The sequence below is a fragment of the Ixodes scapularis genome, unplaced genomic scaffold (genome assembly GCF_016920785.2).
Source record: "Ixodes scapularis isolate PalLabHiFi unplaced genomic scaffold, ASM1692078v2 PGA_scaffold1__304_contigs__length_218370807, whole genome shotgun sequence".
Taxonomy (NCBI): domain Eukaryota; kingdom Metazoa; phylum Arthropoda; class Arachnida; order Ixodida; family Ixodidae; genus Ixodes; species Ixodes scapularis.
In genome coordinates, this window is record NW_024609846.1 from 173,049,085 (window position 1) to 173,055,257 (window position 6,173).

Genomic DNA, 6,173 nt, shown 5'->3' on the forward strand with positions numbered 1-6,173 from the left:
GTGTGGCCACTCCTTCTAATGGGGGCCTGCCAGTCCCGGTCTGAGCAACAAAAGAAAAGGGAAAGAGAGAGAGAGAGAAAAGGAAGAAAGGGAAGGAAGGTTCAAACAAGACACACACTGATCAAAAGATATTAAGTGGTGTCTAGTCCAGCACTGTCAGGTCTGCCACCTCAATGGCAGGAGGTCATGTTACCCGTCACAGTCACAGACCTTGCGCCAAGCCGGGCCCGCCGTACTGGAAACTGGAAGGAACACTAAGCATTAAAAATGGTCAGCCAAGCCGGTGTCTTCCAGGAATGTCAGAAGCAGCGCGAATGTTTTCGTAGCGATGCGCCTGGGACCTGGCGGGAAAAGCAGGTGCGAAAGGTTCTGCCTTGCTGCGCCTATTTGACGAAGTTCAAGGTGGAGTCTAGAACGCTGAGCGTCTAAGATTGGGCAGTCGCAAAGGAGATGTTCTATATCCTCGGGAACTTGGCATGTCTGACAGTGTGGGCTGTCCACGCGTTTGATGCGGTAAAGCCAAGAAGCCGTAAAAGCTGAACGTGTTCTGAGTCGGTGAAGAAGGGCTGCTTCTGGGCGGCCGAGTTTGGTGGGGACCGGTGATGGTGGGGTTCCTCCAGCTACGCCCACGTCCGGGTGTCTTTTTTGCGTCTCACGTGCGATGAGAAGCCTGGCCTCGTTGATCTTCGGCACGTGGAGAGTGCTGTTGGTCAGTTCATGTGCCTCAGCTGCGATTCGGTCGGCCCTTTCGTTGCCGTCGATCCCACAGTGAGATGGCAACCACTGGAATGCTATAGTCCAGCCTTTCTTTTCTAAGGATTCGACTTTGAAAGCGATGATGCGGGCAATCGGAGGTGCGTCTTCCAGATTGGTGAGGATTTGAAGTGCCGCTCTGGAATCTGTAAGCAAAGCCGCCTTTTCTGGGCTCTGAAAGTCGTGGAGGGTATCGAGAGCAAGTTCTAGTGCTTTTAATTCTGCGATGGTGGATGATGTGTGGAAGTCGAGGCGACCGGACTTGATAATGGCGAGTTCAGGAATAACTACAGCAGCAGTTGAGGATTTCTTTTGATGACAGACTGAGCCATCGGTGAAAACTTTTATCCAACCGTCGAAAAAGCTGTCGACGTGTTCTTCCGCAAGATTACGGGAAACCACATCCGAGACCAACTTTTTGCTGCGTAGTTGGGGAATTTCTTCTGATATATTCAGAAACACAGTTGTATGAGGGGGTGGTGGAGGAGGGTCTTCATCCAATGTACCGACCGACTCCTTAAACTCTGCGTAGGCTTTTCCTAGGCGGGAATTGGGACGTCTATCGAAGCGTTGTAAGAGGTTGGAAGTAGACCTTGTGAGGGTCTGCCGGGCGAGATGTCGTTGTGCCTGACGGAACGCTAGATTGACTATTGTGTTTTGTCTAGCTTCGACCAAAGTAGGGACGTTCGGCGCAGACGGGGGAAGACCGAGGCAGATTCTGAGGGCTTTCCTTTGAATATTCTCCATCTTCGTGAGCTGAGCGTCCCGTACGAGTACAAGTGGGAGCGCATAGAGCAACCTGGATTGTATCAGTCCCCTATACATTTGCAGAGTCATAGATTGCGAGGTTCCCCAGGTTTGTCCTCGGATCCTGCGAAGTACGTTGAGGTGCAGATCGCACCGAGATATTGTTTGTTTCACGGTTGGACGCCAGGAAAGGCAGTCATCAATAACCAGTCCTAGGTACATGTGGTTGCGCATCCGTGTTATGGGAGTGCCGTTTACAGAGTACGTGAAAGAGCTGGCCTTAAAGCCTCGTGGATGGTGAGCAAGTACCGCGGTTTTAGATGGCGAGATAGTTAAACCCAGTCGAGTAATTTCCTTTGAAATACCGTCAAGAGTCAGCTGTAAACGACGTTGCATTTTAGCATGCATGGCTGTTGGTGACGTGGCCCAAAGGGCCACATCGTCCGCGTATATTTGAATTCTTGGAGATCGGTCATCACGGGCGAGAGTTCGGGGAAGAGCGGCCATTGCAACGTTAAAGAGAAGCGGGCTTAGTACGCTTCCTTGAGGAACTCCTTGAGTTATGTGTCTGATTGTGCTGCGATCGTTTCCGATGCGAACTTTCATAGTCCGGCCAGTGAGGAAGGCCTTGATGAATGCCAAAGTACGTCCCGTGACGCCAAGGACTTGAAGCTGGTTTATGACAGTAGCGTGAGGAATCGCATCAAATGCTTTGGTAATATCAAGGAAAATGACGGCGTAACCGTGATTAGCTTGTTTGGCTTCCTCCAACGCTGAGACCAGATCCCCAATAGCATCTGCCGTGCAACGTCGACGGCGGAAACCAGAGAGTTGTTCAGGGATCGCGCCAACTGTTTCTAGTGCCCAGTCTAGTCTTCTAAGTATCATGCGTTCGAGAACTTTTCCAAGGCAGGAGGTGAGTGAAATTGGTCGGTATGATGACAAATCTTCTACCGGTTTGCCTGGTTTGTGGATTGGTATGACTTCGGAGTTGAGCCAGGCATCCGGCAGTGCCGCCGTGCTCCAGACTGAGTTTAGCTCCTCCAGTAGTTTAGGCAGCATGACGGGGTCTATGTTGTTTAAAGCGTGGTACGTTATCCCGTCCGGCCCTGGAGTGCTTCTACGACGGGTGGATCTTCTAAGTGCGTGCTGCAGTTCTTTAAGCGTGAAGTCGGAGTCTATGTTGGGCAGTTGATAAAGGGGGGTCACTGATGAGCTAATTTGAAAGCCTGAAGGGGGAGAGATTGGACGGGAGAATTGATCGGCCAAAAGCTCGGCAGTTCGTGCTAATGTAATATTTTGCGATATAGCAAACGCTGAGATCTGAAGCCGAGGAACTACCTCCGATGCGAGAGCACGTGCCATCCTCCAAGCCTGTCTTGCGCCACCGGGAGCACCAAGAGATTCACATTTTTGTCGCCACTGTTTTCGCTGAAGTCGGTTAGTATGGCGGCGGAACGCTGCGTCGATTCTTCTATAGCGCTGAATGTCCTCCATTCTTCTTGTACGTAGCGAACGATTTTGGGCTTGCCGTCGGCGGGCCCTCAGCTTGAGGTAGAGGAGGTCAGGATTCGGGCGGGAGACCGGGACCTGGACCAGCCTCGCGGCGTCATATAGGGCTTGTGAAATAGCCGTTGTAAGGTCGACGTTTCCTTCAGAGAGAAGGTCTTGGAGGTGCGAGCGATATTGGTCCCAATTGACGACTCTGCAGGTCCTATGTGTAGCGCTTGTAGAGCTTGGGGAGGAGATAATGATCGGGATATGATCACTACCCCAGCTGTCATGTCGAGGTTGCCATCGCGCGCTGAGTTGTGGTGTAGCGAAGCTGAGGTCAAGGACACTGTTGGAGACCCCCGGTCTGACAAATGTAGCGGTTCCATCATTCAGTGGAACAAGCCCTAGCGTGTCCACTGTGGCCTCAAGAGCAGATCCGCGCGTCGTTGTGTGCTTATCTCCCCAGGTGTGATTATGGGCGTTAAAGTCTCCCAAAAATAGTACGTTTTCTGAGCAGCGTGGCATAATCTTCATCATAATCGTAGGGTCCCATTTGGTTCCCGGACGGACGTACGCAGAAACTATGGTGGTGTCACAGTCCCCTTTACGTATCGTTACACCGGTGAACTCAGCAGCATCGTCACATAAGTCTGTCAAATCTATTTGACGCTGATCCAGTTCTCTTCGGACAAGTATCGTGGCTTTCGGCACTTCGTTCTTCGTGTTTTCAGTAACTGGCAGTAGGCCCTGATAAACGACGTACGGAGAAAGTCTGAATTTGCCGTATTTTATACGAGTTTCTTGAAGGGCTAGGCTTGAAGGGCTAGGGTTGGTCTTTAAATGTAGGCGTAGATCTGAGAGGCGTTGTTGTATGCCGTTAGTATTCCATTGAAGCACTGTTGGACATGCAATATTTCGGGTGCGTCTCTTTGGGTGGATGTTGGGATGCAGCATTATGCTATATTCAGCAGTGGGAACGCTGCCTGAATGAAACCGCATAGAATGTGTGCCCACGAGGCATCAATGCCATCAAGATAAGCGCACGCCATTTCTGCTGCTATTCTGAATAATTTTATCCAATTTGCCGTAGGTTTTTCCGGAGCATCTCGGGGTAATCTTTTTGAAGAGTCAGCCGTTGATGTTGGTTCAATATTGGTGACTCCCGTTGAGTGTTCAGATTTTTTGATAGATGCTCCGTTGCATGTCGACTTTTCAGTGCCCGTCGGAATGGTGACACCGAGTTTTGGCTTATTAGACGTTGTTGCAGAGTTGTTGTTAGGTGGTCTTTCGATATTTTTTTGAGGATCGGTCTTGAGTGCTGAGGCATAGCTTAAACCCTTATCGTCAAGGGTTGGGGGTTGCCTGTCCTGCACTGGGGCTTCTCCACTTTTCTTGGAGGTGCTGTTGGCCACCACATTGAGAATGGGCTCTGGTACGACTCCCGACGTCTGCTTTACAATAATTCTAGCAGAGCGGTAGTCAACGGCATTTCTCTTGGCGTACGTGACGACATTTTGCTCTTCTCTCCATTTTGAACACGCTGGAGATGTAGCTTCATGTGCTTCTCCACAGTTGACGCACTTGATCACTGTGGATTTACATTTGGTGTTGCTCGTGGTGTTAGTTATAGGATGCGGCTCTGCACAACGAGAGCATGCGGAAGAACGTGTGCATGAGACTGCAAAGTGCCCAAAACCACCACAGTTGCGACACTGGATTGGACGGGGTTTGAACTCCGTCACTTGGTGTCGTACTCGTCCTAGCAGCACGAAGCTTGGCAATGGTGAACTGTTGAATGTCAGCTTTACGACACCTGTCGCCCCAAGACGACGTACTCTGGCTATGCGGCCATCCGATCGCAGGTTTTCTAGAATTTCAGGATCTGACAGTTCAGCATCGACATTTTTTATGACACCAATCGATGTGGGGCCCTCCAGGGATTGGTAGGCCCTGACAGAGACACCACAAAGTTCAGGGCATTTCAGCAGCGTCCTTCTTGTTTGTCCGTTGCGCACATCAACGGCGACGACGTTGAGGCGCTCGTTGGGGCGGATCTGAAGGATGCACTCTGGGCAGAGCTTCTCTAGGGCGTTGGAAAGCCTCAAGCTGCTTAAAGTTGCTAGCTTTTGGTCAGGCTTCGTAGCGGCAAAGATTACTGTGAGTCCTTCACTGACGTTCGGCTGTTTGCGAACTGTTCCCGAACTCGAAGCAGAGTCGGACAGTGTTTTGTGTGAGCGCTTACGTGATCGTGCCTAGTTCCACTCTTCGTTGTTGGTGTTGCTTTCATCCATAATTTCGACCCCGGTCTCAGACGAGTTCGCTACCGACTCGGACGTCCAGAACTTGGACGCGGTGTCATGAGCATCGTGAGTTGAGTCGTTCGGCATGCAGTGTTGTCCAGGGGGGATGTGGTCTGTCGATACTGGGTTTGTGACGTTGGTGGCGGCGCTTTCAATGCTCTGCTGTGGAAGTTCGATCGTGGAGCCGGGCATCATGATTGGGGTCTAGAAAAGACCACCCTTACGAGTGGCTTTTCACTGGCGACTGCTCGGACGTCGCCGGTAGTTCTGAAGCTTCTTATGGTCGGTCTTTGAAGGTCACAGCTGGATATAGGCTACCGAAAAGGCTGTCGAATTGACGGAACAAAAATTTTACGTCCTCAATCTCAGGCACTTCTTCTTCCTCTCCCCAATGTGAACCAATGTTTCGGCCACCCCACTAGGGTGCCTACATGTCTGTCTGTCTCAGGGTGAAGACATCCATTGTTGCCCTGTATGTGCCAGCGCGTGACGCTCTCGCGCACTCGGTGCGTGACTTGGGCGGTAAAATGGCGACTATGCCTTAGCCAAAGCTACACGCTCGAGCTGAGCGACACCAGATTGCGTGGGCTTCAAGACGCATAAAAGAACGATTGGGCGGAAAAATGGCTGGAGATGTCACCACTCAAGCAAAAGCGCGTGTGTATGAAGGCACTCTACACCCCACGGGTGCGTGTCGCCATCTATTGGTTGAACTAACGCCTTGTTCAAGATGGCTGCCGTGGGACCGCAGCCTTAAGCAACTCGGCAGTCAGAGATATCTACAGACGGCGTAAGTTTCCGAAACCAGTTGACTACAAAACAGCATACGCTTGAGGAAATTGATGGCACTGTACGCGCAAGAGCTTGCTTCGTTTTAAG

At 51.1% G+C, this 6,173-nt stretch overlaps 1 pseudogene; it reads right to left on the reverse strand.

Moving 5' to 3' along the window:
- Positions 1-3,834: 3,834 nt before the first annotated feature.
- On the reverse strand, positions 3,835-5,379 carry LOC120849272 (annotated as a pseudogene).
- Between the last annotated feature and the right edge of the window lie 794 nt (positions 5,380-6,173).